General features: G+C 28.2%; 1 protein-coding gene across 2 annotated transcripts in view; it reads left to right on the top strand.

Moving 5' to 3' along the window:
- The first annotated feature begins 2504 nt into the window (after positions 1–2504).
- The window catches only part of LOC107443647 (plexin-B), a 600640-nt gene continuing 586165 nt past the window's right edge, over positions 2505–16979 (top strand). The window contains exon 1 of one of the 2 annotated variants that reach the window (XM_087157228.1): positions 2505–2934. The gene's annotated coding sequence lies outside the window, so the exon portion shown is untranslated. The remainder of the gene's footprint in view (positions 2935–16979) is intronic. The other variant, XM_087157229.1, reaches the window with a different exon arrangement.

Here is a 16979-nt window from a genome sequence, read left to right on the forward strand (position 1 = left end):
TTACATGATAGCGTCACAGAATGCTCGAATACAAACATACGGGAAGAAAAGTAATATATTAGTTAAGGTAAGAAAATTCGATCATTAATTTTTTGTGCTTTTACTTAAACAATTAAACTTTGAGGAAATCATTCTTTTAAGCATAAATTTTCATAAGAAAAATTATTATATCTTTTCTCAAAATAAGAAAATACATCGTCCCTTGATTAAATAATACAAAAATAAATCTTACTGGTTAAACAACTTTTCATCAATCTATCCGTAACTTTCCAATACTTGTTGTTACGCTGTCCTTAACTCTGTAATCAATAACTTTTGTTCAATATACTATGACGGAAGCTTGAGAACAAGTTCTCTTTGAAAATTTACTTAAAGCATTAATCATTGATCTGCTAATTTTCTCCTCACAAAAGAAACTGCATTAATTATTCTCTAACCCTTAAATGAGCTCTCATACTCAGCATATTTTAAAACTTCATTTTACTGGTTCCTGGATTGCTTTAACTGAAAAAAAAAGCATTAGATTAGTTAATATAGAGAATTCTATCAGTCATTTATTTTATTCCTTTAACTATTTTAATTACATTCCCGTCCAGTTAATAGTTAGTAAAAGTTAGATATATCTGCAAAATGAATGCCTGTCCGTTTAAATTTCTACGTGAAAATTGCGGCAACAAATGATTCTGTATTTCAAATTTTTGAATATATTAAAATTAATAATGTTTGGAATGCTTAATCAAGTTTTAATTCATTATTTGATCTGGTTAGTTTTATTTCATAAAGCTTGATTGTATTATTTGTATTGTATTAAGGAATTGTCTATGTTTGTAAGTTAGCATAAAAATTGCAGTAATTTGGATAGTAAAAAAATGTTTGTTTTGTCAAGCAGCTTTTGTTCACTATATTTTAGTGAGATTTTGTATGTATGTTTTGTGTGTTGAGGTTTTTTGCATGAATGTTTTTTTTTGCATCCCTTTACACCGCAATTAAAAAGCTAGCTTGTTACCTATTATATCATCAGCATCAACCATATTTTCGCCAACATCAGAAAAATTAAAAAAAGAAACATCAGCTAATATAGCTGAATTTTCTAACCAAACTTTAGTAAAGCAAATAATCCTGTGTTTGTGTTGTACTAAAACTTAACAAAATATATAATGCTCATAATACAAGTACTCCTTAATATTTTAATCACTGTTGTGACCATAGTGACTTGTAATTTTTATGTAATTAATGCACTACAAAATTAAATATATTGATCAGTTGTATTGTTGTAACAGAACTAAATAAAATTATTGTGTAATTTATGTGTAACTAAACTATTGTTAAACTAATGTGCGCACTATTTGTCACTATCGTTGTATAATTAATGTGTATCAAAATTAACTGAAGCTGCTGAGCGATTATTGCGTAAAAATATTTGAAATATTTAAATGAGAGGAGTAATATTTTTTAAGGAAAAAAATTTTTTATATATAAAATTTTTACCTCTTAGTTGCTTTACAGTTGTATGAAATTCATTAATACGTGTGTGTCATTTAATGTATTTAAAATGGAGACGTACACGCAAATTGCCAAACGTCACTGAAATTAAATAAATGAATATATATTTCTGAAAACAATAGATAAAGGTATTCGCATCATGTGCCGGCAAAAACAAAATTAATAATAATATTAACCAAAAGCTACAAGAAGCTGCAAAAACAGATTGCAAAAATTATAATAGTTATAAAGTTATGTCGCGGTTAAATTAGTTCTAGCGTACATTAACGTATTTAACGTTATTAACAAAACGTTGTATAAAAATACAAACAATGTTTTAAATTACTTTTTTTATTGCCTGCAATAATAGATAAATTACAAATAAGTAAAAATGCTAAAAGTATACTTATAAATTATTCTTTCTGGTTTGTAAAGTTAGAAAAAATAAAGGAATATTTACTTTTTAGTATAAACATTCGAAATAAAATACTGTTTATTATCAGTGAAATATGTACTTATCACAATCGGTTTATTCATCGGTTAATAGAAAAAAATAGTAACGAAATAACTTTGACTTAAAATCAATAAGGATCGCAACATCTATTTTTTTTTCCTTTGAAATTATAATCTAAGTGAAGGCAGGCAATGAGTTAAATGGAAAATGAGGAAGAACCATTTACAAGCCTAAATAAATTTCGAACTTCTTTTATATTGATATACCTAAATGAATAAAAAACGAGCGGCAATTTATAAGTGATTTTCCCCAAGGCGCACGCGCCTGCGAACTCGCGAGTTTGAACGAATGAACTGCGAATCCAAAACCAAAACTAAATCCGCGTTAGAAAAACATTCGATAAATGCTAAAGAGAAAGCGCATCACAACTCTGTTTCAGGCGATAAATGAATCTTTATGCTTTCCGAAACATCGAGAATATACACTATTCTGGGAATAAGTGAAATTCATGCAACCCTCAGCTTGGCGAGATATTCTCACCAAGAGCGTATCTTCACGCCATACCGAAACCATTCTTTCGAACTGCTCTGCTTGATCATTACACACTCTGCCAGTGCGTCTCCGAACTCGAAGGATTGCGGAACGCTCTGCATATTTCTCTTCTTTGCCCTGTGGTAAAAAAAGGAAAGAAATATATTAATTTGCCGGTTACATTTATAATGATTTTTGTGCTACACAAAAAATAATTAAAAACTCTCAGTGATCGATTAAATAATTGCAAGCGATTGCAAAAAGAGGCAATTTTATCGTCTGCTGCTCGGGATAATTTATATGAATTTTGTAAGGAAGTGGATAAAAAAAAATAACCGCAGACGATAAAAAAAAGAATTTTGTTTGATGACAAATGTTTTCGAAACTGTGTGATTTTGATATCAACTGATACTTTTTTTCCGCCTTCTATTTGTCGAGCGGCTCCCTTAATGACGTCGGGTGTCACGGTAAGAGATTTATGTTTTCCTCTGTACGTTTTAATTATGTGCTGCACGTCTAATAGCCGTAATTTAAGGATTTGATGCTACTTTAGCTGTCTTCGTGTCGCAATTTTTTATTCGATGATTCTTACTATCTTAGTTGAAGTTAAACCTCAATTTAGAAATCGTAATTGAGGAACGATTAGTGTATGGTTTTCCGGTAGCAAGGTGATTATCGCAAATATTATGGACTTATAATGATGCATAATAGCCCACTTTTAACCTTCAAAAAGATGTTACCAATTAGGTTTTATTTGTATGACAGATCGAACGCATATTTAGATTGAGATTAAAAGAGCAATACAGTGAAAGTTATGTTGCAACATTTTGGATCGTTAACTTTTAATAATTTTCTAAAACAGATGAATCGCAGATTAGGTTTATCGGAGTTAATAAATATCAAAGTATTTTATCCTAAATATTGATAGTGATTAAATTTAATTAAATATATTAAATTATATTATTTGTATGACTGATCGAGCACATTTTTAGATTGACAAAATGAAATTAGAAGAGCAAAGCTTGCATTTCAGCTTTTACGATCGTTGACTTTAAATCGTTATATCAAGTGAAGTTAGGCCATGATCAAATCACCGATTAGGTTTATCAAAGTTAAGGAATGTAAAATAAGACTTTATGTAAGCATTTTATCACATTTTAAAAATAGATTTTTTTCTTGGTAAAACGGAAAAATAAAACAGTTACTGTGAGAAGAAATCTTCTTTTACGAAATATTGTTGCAGAATATTCAATAACGTTCTGTGATTCAATTACGGAATTATCTTAAATTACGCAAAAATATCTCTTAGTCTAAAAATTATTTTTCTGTATGCGAGCTAAATTTGATTCCATTCATTCAAATGAATGTATTTAATTGATTGAATGTTCCTTTTTCGATTATTTAAATGCATGTCTTTGAGAAATGCTTCGAAAAGGCATAAAACTTTTTCAATAATAAATGTTACTCAGCTATTTCTTTTCGAATAAATTCGTTTAAATTTCGAACCGATGATTTAAAAAACAAATACTCGTTTAAACATCGCAATAAAAGATAAAATATGATCAAATGATATAACGACGTATTAGTTTCTAAATTATTTATATGAATGTAATATACATTTTAGCTACACTGTGCAAAACTTTCAATTAGTTTTAAAAAAATCTTGCACTCCAGTTAGATTACGTTAATTTGAATACTTCATTAATGCTAATTTAAACGTATTTAGATTCGATCTAACGTGGTAGAACTAATTCAATGATTAGACTTAATCCCCATTCATTAAATGTCTTTGAAAAGCTATCTAACTTTTTAAATATTTAGTGTTACTATGGTATTTTCCGAACAAACATTCTTGAATTAAAAATAATTAATTTGAAGTAATATGTTGTATTAAAGAAAGGATCTGTTTTAGATGTAACAGTGGAAACTAAACTATTCTCTACAGGCTAAACAATTTTTATGCGTAACATTTATTTTTTCATTTCCACATTTTCAAATTTATTATATTATGTTATCTTTGTTTTTTTTAAATAAACTATTAATATTTAATTATGACCAATGTTTCACCGATTTGAAATTAACTTTTGTTAATCTCGCTGTTTTTGAAAGCCTAGAAATTTCTGATTACGACGCATTGTTGAGATAACGCTTCTTAATGATATCGCATTTTAAGAATATTGCATTCATGTAACTGTGTTTTTCTTCCCTTAAATTTACTTCTTTGTAGTCACATCTTCAAATTTATTAATACTTATCCTCCATTTCTAAGCTTAAGTTTTAATAATTAAATGTAAATAATATTTCACTGATATGAAAATTAACCCAATTATTCACGCTACAATTAAAAACATAGTAATTTCTGATAAAAATATTATGTCGAGATAATCTCTCTAAATAATATCGTATTTTGCAAGCATTGCATGTCTGTTTTTATTTTTTCCCCTTTCACCCTGTATCTTTTTATGACAGTTCACTTTGAATCTAAATTATTGTTTTTATGTACAAAAACTGCTCAACTTAATTCATGTTTATAAGCTTCAAATTTATCAATCATGTTTTTCGATGCATAAATATTCAAATAATAATATTAGACGCATAAATATAGTAAGGATTTGAAAACATAACCTTACTTTTTCGTTTTTTTTTTTTCATAATTATCATTGACCAAATTGAAACCTGTATTTTAATAACGCAAAAACAGATAATTTATCGGATAATTCATGCAATTAACCTAGCTGCACTTTTGTGTTTCTTTCCAATTTTACCGATATTCGTTATATTTTTTCAGCTTAATTTTATCTGAATATTATAATGTCAGTACTACGTGAAATTTGAATTTTAAAATAATTGCAGATAACACATTTTCTGAAACAAACAAATAAATGTTTTCATGTTAACACAAATAGAGTTTGACAAAAAAAAATTTCTTTGTGGCCACAGTGATATCAACTCCCTTTAAAACATTTCTATGCCCAAAAATCATTACTATTTGGTTTCGAAAAATTACTAGTATTATATTTTCTTCTTTTTTACCAAAATAATGCTTGTTCAATTAGTAATTCATAAAGGAATCAACTGTTTCCCTATCATTTTAGTACGACTCATTTCGTTAAACAAACAAAATGAAATTAATTAGATGATCTGTTTATGAAACGTTAAATTATGATTTAATAATGTTAAAGAGATTCTGAATAAATTTGTAACATAGTAATAATGTTTGTAAGGCAGTAATATTGTCGCTCTTTTTCTGATAGAAAAATCGATGTTGAAAATTGCAATCGTTTTTATTTATTTCAGTATATTTATTAAGCTCAAATTATCCGATATACGTCTTAAACATTTGTGATGAATAATATAAATAGGAGCACGGTTAAAACAACCATTCATTCATTAAAAGTTAAAATATATACTAAGCTTATCTAAATGTTATAACCTAGTTCGTTTATGATGAAACTTTCGAAAACTTGCGACAGGAGGACAGTTAAAATATTGCATGGTATTCCTATTTTTATAAAACTGTTCACAATGCTTTTACTTATATGTTGAATTGTGATATATTTTATTAAAATGGTTTTATTATTTAGTATATCTACTTTTTGTTTCAAAATCAGCGATTTGTTTTACTATGTGTGTTTTTAAAATCCAATTTCCGTCATTAGATTGTATTAATCAGAATAAAAAAGAATATAACTCCAAAATTTGTAAGGGGGCCGGGATGGCTCAGGGAATAGAGTGTTCTCCTTCCAATGAAGTGAACCGGGTTCGAATCCCAGCTATGGCTAGTCGATACGAAACCGTATCCGGCTTGCACCGACCACAGTGCTAACGTGATATATCCTCAGTGATAGACGGATCATGGGTTAGAGTCACTTGGCAATCAGGCTAACCCTGGGATATTCTCGTGATCTTCCTCTCCATGTAATGCAAATGCGGGTTAGTTCCATCAAAAAGTTCCCCACGAAGGCAATTTCTCCCAATACTTAATCGCTCCAGACGTTCCCTTGTCTTCTGGAATGGGTTCAAAATTACAGGGCTACGGAGTTGATCATTAGTTGTCCTAAACTCAAGGATTGGGTCTGTTGTTCAACGACGGGTATAAAATAAAAAAATTTGCAAGGGGCAAATATACTATAAGACATTTTATTAATTTGTTGTGTATAGGAAACGCTAGTATTCGAAAATCAATAAATAAATTATATATCAATACATTTCTGCCGCCACATTATTAATTTATATTTTTAGTCGATTATCAGTAATTGGATTGAAATATATTTGTTTTATCAAATGAGAGTTTTTATTTTTGCCAGCAGTTTTGCAATTTTTACATCTTATAGAATACGTAGCCTTCTCTTAAAAAAAACTATTAGATATCATTTTCTTTTTCTTAATCATTTATGAAAAAATTACGCATATCTATATATTTTCAATACAAATTTATGCGAACTGAAGGATATGACAATATTTATCGTAATTTTAATTTTTATAGTGTACTGAGTGTGTGTCATTTACATTGCCCATTCTATCAATGAATTTTCTTAAACGCTGTTTTTGGAGAAACAGAAATCCATCTTTCTAAAAATTAAGAATGTCTTAAAAATGAAAAATCTTTTAAGAATGAAAAATATTTTAAAAATGAAAAACACGGAAACTGCGTAAAGGAATGGTTTTGATTATGAAACTAGATCAAGAAATATCCTATTTATTTTTTATAAAATGATTTTTATAATGAAAAATATTATGTATTTTGAAAATATTTTCAACATTTATTATATCCACTCCACAAATTAAATAATTTTGGATTCTTAACTGATAAATTAATTGTTATTGAATATATCAGCAAAAATTGATAATTGATTAAATTGATAAAAATTGAATAAACGATTACTTTTTTATTAAATGCCAAAAATTTTGCTCATAACTGAGGGAAAGTTTTGAATTTGAAACAGAACATTATCTCTACAAAAAATAAATCTATTACGAAACAATGACTGAAAAGAACTATATTTATTTCTAAATTCTGCTCATAATTCACTAATAAAAGAATTATTTTAAATCACATGAAATCCACTTGGTACTCTTGGGAGGGGTTCGCAGAAAGTTTTCGCTGAACGTAACGAACCACTCGACTATGATGCACATTAACACCATTTTCGTTTTATTTTATTTTTTTTATTTTTTTTTTGTATCCATCTTTTCTATTTTTTTGTCATCTTTATGTATATCTCAAAACTGTTTCATCTGAATTTCCAAATTATAAGTCCCAAAAATGTTTCCCAAATCTGAAATTCATAAGAAAAAGGAATCGCTTAAATCCTTTTTCCAATACATCGAAATTGTGTTACGTTTTTTGGCAATTTAATAATGTTTCCGAAATAATATGAAACATTTGATACCGTGCGAGAATTCGTAACGCTTGAAAAAAGATACAGAACAAAATAAATTAAAACGGAAATTGTTTTTAAAAAAAAGTATAGCAACTTATTCTGTGCAGATGTTCTAAAACAGTGAAATCGTCTGAATCAGTATCAAATTCAATTTCATTAAAACAACACGCAAGTTGGCGCTGAGCAAGGTGTGATTTGAAATAACCTGTGTCATTTTCTCTTGCATCTGACTTATCAAATCCTTAGTAGGTCACAACGTTCGATTTTTGAGAGGGTAGAAAATTGATGGTTTGGTGCAGCAGAAGCGTCGCTTAAACGAAATTGTGTTCCATTAAGTAGCGTGCTCTTTAATTTGATTCCGTTCTGGGAACAGCGTTTCTTTTAATAGTGTTAAAACGAATGAAAATGAAGAAAAAAAAATTAAAATAAAAAGTTATAAATGTTAGACTATTTTTCTTCAACGACGTTTCTTTTCCTTTTTTTTTCTCTTTTTTTTATATCATTGCTGGCCCATCAATGAGAATACGACTTCTTTTTTTCTTCGTGGAATATTCACACTTATAGATGCTAATAAATAATGTCCCTTAATTTATTTTTAAGTGTTATACTACAATAAAAATATAATAACTCATGTTATTTTTGAAAAAAAATTATTAACATTAAAGTTCGACTTTAGGAATAACATAACAAATTTAAAGACATGTCTGTAAATAACGCTGCTAAACAAATACTACAGATTTTAGTACTTATTGAATTCATGTAACTGCAACTGCTTTTATACCAATTATTAGGTTTAAAAACCACTTTTAGGTTTAAAAACCACTCCCCGTTTTTGCCAATATAATGAATAAAAAGAAAAGAAGATAAAACAGGAAAACAGATACCTCTTGCCATGGTCAGGCGTGGGATTATTTAATTTTCAAGAATAAATATCTAGCGAAACGTATGAAACGCAAGACCTCTTTAATCAAAATTGGGGAAATAAAGAATACGATATTTTACAATTTTAAGAGTTCTTTTCTGATTAAGTTGCATCAATATCACTCTGCAAGAATCAATTTTAAAATTATAATATGTATTGTTGCTTTGCCTTGAGAATTTTAGTAATTTTTCGCCTGCTTAAATAACAATAAAAGCAAAATTTTAAAAACCTAAGCAAGAAGAAGAGTGCAGTTTTAAATTATTTATGCAAAACTAGCTGCATAATTGCTTTATTTTTCACGAAAGAAAATCCAAAGATTAATTTATAAAACTCGATTAAATTATATCCTCCAATTTATATCCGTAAATTTATAATAAAATCCATTTTTCTAAATCTAATGAAGCTATAATAATTTCTATTTAAATTTTTAAAAATTTTATCTTATTGAATGATACTCTATCATAAAAATTTTTTTGGGTGAAATTAAGCATCGATCAGAAGTTTAACCTATGGCGTGGAAATGGGGCTCTTAAATCTATTTAATCAAACATTAAAATTTCTTACGCAAAGCCATTATTAGCGAGACAAGCAATAAACGTCACCAAATTTTCCCAACTTCATTATTACAGTGATTAAACAATGTATATATAGCAGTTAACTAATCATTTTATAGTGTTACACCGTTTTTATTTATCTTGAGGAATAAATAGTTTAAATTAAATAGCATACGTTGTTTGTTAAACTCATGAGCAAATCTCTTTAGCGATGAAATAGTTTAACAATTGTTTTAAAAATTCAGTAATAACTAATTTTCAGTGGTTCTAGAATTCGAGAAACATTGATCTATTTTTTATATTATGTTGATTGCTGCATATATTTGCCAAAGCATTCATTAGTTTGTGAGGATATTTATATGTCTTGATATATTAGTATTTATCCTTGTTTAAAATATGAATATAGATTTTGCGCAAATACTTAAGGTCTTGTTAATTTATGTATTCAATAGATTCCATTGACGTGGAATAAATTAATAACTATTGTGGAATTGTGGAATAAATTAATAATTATTATCTGTTTTCATATTAATCGCGAGATCATCGTGTCATTAATTCCATTATGTGTATTGTTGAATAAATTAGCGTCTATTATCGGGTTTTTTACATTAATGGTTAGATCATTGTATCATTAATTTTTAAGTGCATTGAAGAATAAATTAGCTCCTATTATATGTTTTTATATTAATCTTAAGGTTTTTAATGTTTTCGTTAATTTAATGCTTTCTGGAAAGGTTCAGTTCATTACAGATATATAATTAATATTAATTCCGAATACATTTTCTTGAAGAAAGAAATTTTTTTTCGAAAAACACAAGACTCATTGTTACTATTAGTAAGAAAATGTCTAGCTGTATTTATACAGTTTCCTTTCGCAAAAAAATATTTCCTATGAGATCATAATACATCTTAGAGCGCCTTGGTATATTGCATCAAAATAGTCTGTTTTATATTTTTTTATCATATTATGTATAAGTATTTATTTGCTATTATCCCATTTTAGTGTTTTCGCTAGAACTAGAGGAAATATTTCAGTCGATTTTAATTTTCAAAAAAAACATTTTTAAGAACTACAATGATAGTTAAACTTTATTTGATATTACAACAAATTTTGTTTTAACAATATTTTCAAAAAATCACATAGTTGAGTACAAATATTAACTATAAATTTTGAATCATTATTTAATTATTAAAATTTTGAATAAGTAAATATGAAGTACCATTTGTGTTACATTAATTTTCTCATGCTATCAAGTAATCCAATTACATTTTTGTATTCAATTACTACTTGACTTAAGCTAATATATTTGAGTTTATAAGACATACAGTGCGCAAAACAATTAGCGAACCGCCTTAAATTTCAAAAAAGTCATATTTTAGAAATACGAATTCTCAGGAACTATTAGACCAATTTCACTCAAATTTTTTATTTTGTCATTTTAAATTACATTCTTTAAAAAGATGTAAAAAATTTTATACCTTGCAATTTAAAATTTTTCCGACTATTGTTAAATAAAATTATAAATATTTGATGAAAGTTATAGTTAGCATCTTTGAATAAACGAATTTTATAATTTAGTGCAAAAATTTTTCAATTCGCTTAAGAAGTTCTCAAGATATGGCGAAATACGCAAAAAGTAAAATCAACAACAAAGGGTCCAAAATTGACCAAACTATTGGTACAATATTTCCCAAATTGCAATTTCCCTCCAAAATTTTGGGAGTCAGAAATGCGAAACGTTTATTCAAAGAAAGTATATTTTTATGGTCTGATTTTGTAACTTAAAATATCGTCTAATTATTTAGCACATGTGAGGTCGCCCCCTTGAACCATGAACATTAAGAAATGTGAAGATCCAATCATTAGATCAAAAATCATTCAGAGCGGTCCGTTTTTTATTTTGCGCACTATATATTTATCGAATTTCAGTGAATTAATTACAATGCAAATTGAAGTCTATTAAATGTTCATTTTTTTATTCATTATTGTTTATTACATAAAATCTTAGAATGTATCGTTCATTAAACTTTTGTATGAAAAAATATTTCAATATATATCTACTAATAGCGGAATCATTTACTTTGGGAATAAAGTTTTCTCTGAAAACAAGATACAGCGATTCATTATTTGTACGAAAAGTCAGCATTTATTCCGTTTTCTCTCGAGAAAATATTTCCTTCGAAAGCTTTAATACATTGCATCAAAAGAATCTGCTCTGTATTTTCCATAACATTTTATATTTTTTTCGACAACAGATATATATTTCATATACCTGCTTTATTGCATTTACATCAAGTAGGAAATATCTCTAATGCACTATACATCAAAATCTTTTAGTCAGTTTCAATTTTTCAAAGATTATCTTTGAAAATGCGCTGATAGTTATACTGTTTTAGATAGTATTACAGTTTTAGTCAAAAGAATTTTGCCGTCCTCTTCAAACCTATTGCCTTTTTAAAATAACAGTTGATATTTCCTGAAAGGCATTATAGTTTAAACTAAGTTAGATGCAATCTATCTCAAGTGATATTTTATACAGATGCGCCATATTATCTAATAAATTCTTTTTTCTCATAGCAATTGCTCTCTAAGATATTAGTAAGACAAGTTATGTTTTTAAAAAAAATTATTCATATGCATGAAAATTGAGAAACTATTTCATTCCGTAATATTAGTATTTTATATGTCACACTGAGGCTGCACAATGAGCTATTGGCGACGGTTTGGGAAACATCCGTGAGGATGATCCGAAGACATGACATCACTGTTTTGCTCCTCCGCGGAGGGGATGACTGCATTGTTTTGGTTACCCGACGATCTGCAAGCGGAGTCAGGCACCTTACGGTAGAACAGTTTAGCTAGGACTGAAAGGTTTTCGTCTGCGAAGGGACCTCGGTTCTTTCGCAGATTGATCAAAATAGTTTGATTACCGCTCACTGACAGCTGCCACTGATGCTTGGGAAACGTATGTTACGACTAACTGTGGGATCCTGACATTTAATTACGATAACCTGTCGAGTTTCGTTTTAGAGAGATTTTGCAAAGCGTTACTCCCCAAACTCTCAACTAAAGCAATGATGTTCGAACTTTAAAGTATATGCGCGAAAGTTTCCCATAGTTTAAAGGGTGGAAAATAAAGTTAACTTTACGGTTATCTTAAAGCAGCCGTTATGCTGAAGTACTCAAATGTCCATTCAATCACCGTAAACCTGTTTGTTGAGGTTTGTAATATTAACCAAAATTACACTCAAGACAAAGATTATTACCATCAGGTTTGCAATTTCTATACTGGTTGTAATTAAATTGGGTGCTACTTAGGGTTGCGAATGCTACTCTCTCAGCATTATAGGTAATTATTAGATATTATTGGCATCAATGCTAAAAATATATGGCATAATCGGAGTTTAAGAATTTTTTTTTAACATGTAGACCCTATTTTTTCGTTAGCAATAAGTTCTTCGACTATTTTACTCTCTTCCAGATCGTAGTTGATCACCTTTGTGCAAATCATACATATGACAGCAGCGTTTTCTTCATAAAGTTAATATAACCGGCACCGTCGATCTCTACGCAGACCGATCAAAGTGGCCACCCGCCTGCTCACTGATCGCAGACATTTATGATATACTTCCGTTTTCCATTTGGGAGCCTTGCCCATACAATCAGTCCACTGCGGTTTAATTTCATTTCGTACAAATTGATATCGAAAATTAAGTATTATAAATGTATAAGTGCAGGAACAAATAAAGCTTTGGTAACTAAACGAGACGTTTATTTATAACGACGAGAATTTATAACGTTGTAGAAGAAAGTGAATAATTTGATTTTTAATGAATACAATTTTCCATTATTGTGAAATGCCTCTTGTTTTCTAATGTTTAAATTTTTATTTCTGTGTTTTTTTCTTTAGTTTCTCATTCTTTGTAAAAGATTGTAAAATTATTCTGCTGAAACTGTTTTTGTAATTGTGTGCATTACTATTTTATGTGTTAAAAGCAATTAATGTGTTAAATGTCTGTGCAATTTGTGAGTTAAATTTATTTCAAAATCATGTTTTGTCGCAATCATGAGTGCTCCTAAATATTAATGTAATCAACAAAATTTTTTTTAAAATAATGATAATGAAAAATAAAAAAACAAATTTAAAAATTACCTTTTTTCATTTTGCAAGTAGACTATAATTTTTTTTTTTGTTAGACCTAAAATGAAAAATGTAGAATGCATTACTTTTGAAAGATAGAATTTCGGATTTGATAAAAAAAAATTAATTACGAAACTGATGCTTCACGATAAAGAGCAATTTTTATAAATGGCAAATATATGTACTTTTTTTCGGGTTATTATTTTTTTTTTGCTACAATATGACAATAAATTATGTTTGTCGCTGTTACAACGGTAAATCAAATGTTAGCATTCTAGTTGATAAGAAAGTGCTTAAAATTTGGATTGAAAGATTTCTCCCTAACCCAGACACAGAAAACGAGTTTGAAAAATTAAAACTTCGTAAACTAAAAACTAGCTTATAAATTCAAGCTAAAACTTTACTTATTCTGCATGTTTCGTGCAAATCATATTAATGATACACGCGTCTGCAGGAAATAGAGAAAATCTGAAATTTAATATGCAAATAACTTGTAACACGCAATCAACTAATAACTTACACTTGTTTTACTTATTTTTTATGCCACTTTTTCTTTTTAATATTGATTCTCAAACACAAGTATATTGCAAATACCATATTCACCACCATACGGTTGTTATTATCAGTGTTAGAATTCTTTCAGGAACAGATAACTCAACTAAATGCTAATTAGTATAAACGATGGATTTAGAACAACAGAATTTGCTGCAAGAATATTAAATTTAATTTTTCCTTTTTCTCTTATTACCACAAATCACGCAAAATTCAGAGTTGTACTGAGCACTGTAGGTTCTTCTTAAACTCACGATTGCTTAATTAGAGAGTGCAAGTATATTTTGAAATTTATGTTTTATGTTGATCCTTTGGGGGTGAAATCAGTGATATTTACACATTGTATTTGCAGTGATATTTAAGCACTGTAGTATGAAACTTATTAAATCTATAACTAAATTGTTACTGATGAAAATTGAGAACAAATCGTTGAAGTAACTGAGTGTTTTAATTTTACTTTACTCTAGTTAATATTGCGGTATATTTGTCAAAATTGTTCATATTTAATGATTAAAAACTTTTGTAATATATAATTAAAGAAAATCTAGCATTTAAGCAACATTGTACTAGGGGGACCGGAAAGTAATGTCGTTTCGGTGCATTCGATATTTGTTATCGAGATTTTATTTTTAATGAATAATGTATTCACGCTCGTTAGCAATAACCTTTCATCGAAAATGAATCGGAAAAAAATGAACTGGTTTTTAAGACTAACGAATACATAATGCTCCAAAATGACACTACTTTCCGGTCCTCCTAATAAAAAATGGACACTAAGAAACTTTCTTCGTTTTCGACGGAACCTTTCGCTGTTATATGCTCCGAGCTATTGTCAATTCTAACAGGAGACGAATTTCGTCGAAATTTAAAAAAAAATTCCATCATTCTATTTTTTTTTCAAACGAAAAAAAGAAAAAGAAAACCTCGTAGCGACTAATATATTTAACTTTTCTAATAATTACTTTGTCGTGGGCACTAAAAAGTGAGTCAATGTCACCCGAACAACGCAAGAAAGGCTGATAGAACGGAGCGATAAATCACAGCCCCTCCCGAAGCAGCATTCGAACCCGAGACCTCTCTGGTACGAGGTCAAACCCTTGCCCACCATACCATCAGTCAGTTTTATCATAATTTTATTTTCGATATTCTAATCTTCATTCTAGTTTCGTTTTTCTAGTAATCAATCTCCCACAATGCATTACGATTAGGAAACATTTTTGTGATACATTTGAAAGTTCGCGTTTTATCATAAATCACATGATTTCGTGACGAAATTATTCTCAAAATTAGTGAAATACAACTCAAGTGCTGAATCCTCAAATGTGAGAGTTTTATTTCTGAGAGTGTTGCACACTCACAACTTCATCTTATTCTATATATACTATAAAACAAAGTTATTACAGGGTCTAATACCTCGCAAGTTTGTTCGATCTTCATCATGATTTTATCTTATTCAATATTTATTGTTGCTCGAAATAATCATGATTTTATTATATATTTGATATTTATCGTAAGTCATGGTATTTATGAAATTTCGTGGTATTGATATTATGAGATATTATTTTAAAATACAGTCATCGCGATTTATAAAAATATCTGTATTTTACGATATAATACTGTACAAAATAACCGAACAATTAAATATATTTGTAAGAAATCGATAGAATTTTTTGTACAGTTTCCAATACACCAACCCATATTTCCTTATCATTATATCTAAAATATATTACAAAAATTATTTCTGGCTAGTAATTAAACAAAAAAAAACTTTTTAAGATCATATTATTTCTTTTTATATAATGTTTAAACAACTGTAGAAATAATTCGAACATGACCTGTTTCTCTCTTTAATTAAATGAATTTAAATTATGATTTTTTGTATTACCATTTAAATATTTAGCTGTAAGAATTTAGCACTTAGCTAAATTTACCGTTGTAAGGATAGATATGATGGATCAACAGATTGACATGCTTTGAATATCAATATAGATATACCTCAAAATACATTAAACAATTATTACTTAATAATTAATCTTCAATTTTAAATAGCTGTTTAAAATATATTAAGATGAGAACAACCGATAAAGTTAGACTTAAGCCTCATACTAGATTTTATACCATTAAATGACATTAGAAGTTTCATTGTACAACAACCACCTGCTTGATTAGTTCCTTCCTTTTGCTTCTTTTTCTTCTGTTATATTTTTACCTTTATTTTTTTACATCTTTTTGCTTTTCCTGTCATAAAATGATATATTAGAGTTCTTGGTGTGGCAACATGCCCTTATCACCCAAAAATTTCATCAACGTTGTTGTCCGAGGAATGTTTCTTTTTTTCTTGTCTCGCTTTCGCTAAATAACGACTATCTTTCAGACAGACGACAACAATTCCGATGCATTATAGGAAATGTTAAATAATTTTATTATAGCGCACCTTAATATTGAGAACCATATTTAATTAGAAAATTTTATAATTTGAAACTAAACTAGCCTTTTTCAAGGGTCATTTAGAATGGAATTGAAATTCGTCAACTAAATTTTTATACAGAAGAAAAAATTCTGAAAAAAAATTTTTTTTCGAGTTAATTAAACTAAAATATATGGTTATATAAACCTTTCATTTAGTAATTTTTCCGTTCATATAATAACGGTGTACCTCAAATTCTGGTTTTAAAAATTATAGTTATATATTAAAATATGATTAATTTTATATAAGATTACTATATATCGTATAAAATTACGATATTAAGATGACTATGTGGATATAAAGCTCTTGTTAGTATAACAAATTGCTTATAGTTCTGATAAATAACAATAAAAGAAAATCAAACGATTCGAAACTAAATCTAAATTTACTGAACATCAAGCTTGAAGACGTAAACAGAAATGTAAGATACGCTGCTATTAATTTTAAAAATATAATGTAATAGATTTCTTAGTTCCGAAATACTGAAGTCT

Source organism: Parasteatoda tepidariorum, chromosome 2, assembly GCF_982258835.1.
Source record: "Parasteatoda tepidariorum strain Cologne lab strain chromosome 2, Ptep-v5.0, whole genome shotgun sequence".
NCBI classification, from domain to species: Eukaryota; Metazoa; Arthropoda; class Arachnida; order Araneae; family Theridiidae; genus Parasteatoda; species Parasteatoda tepidariorum.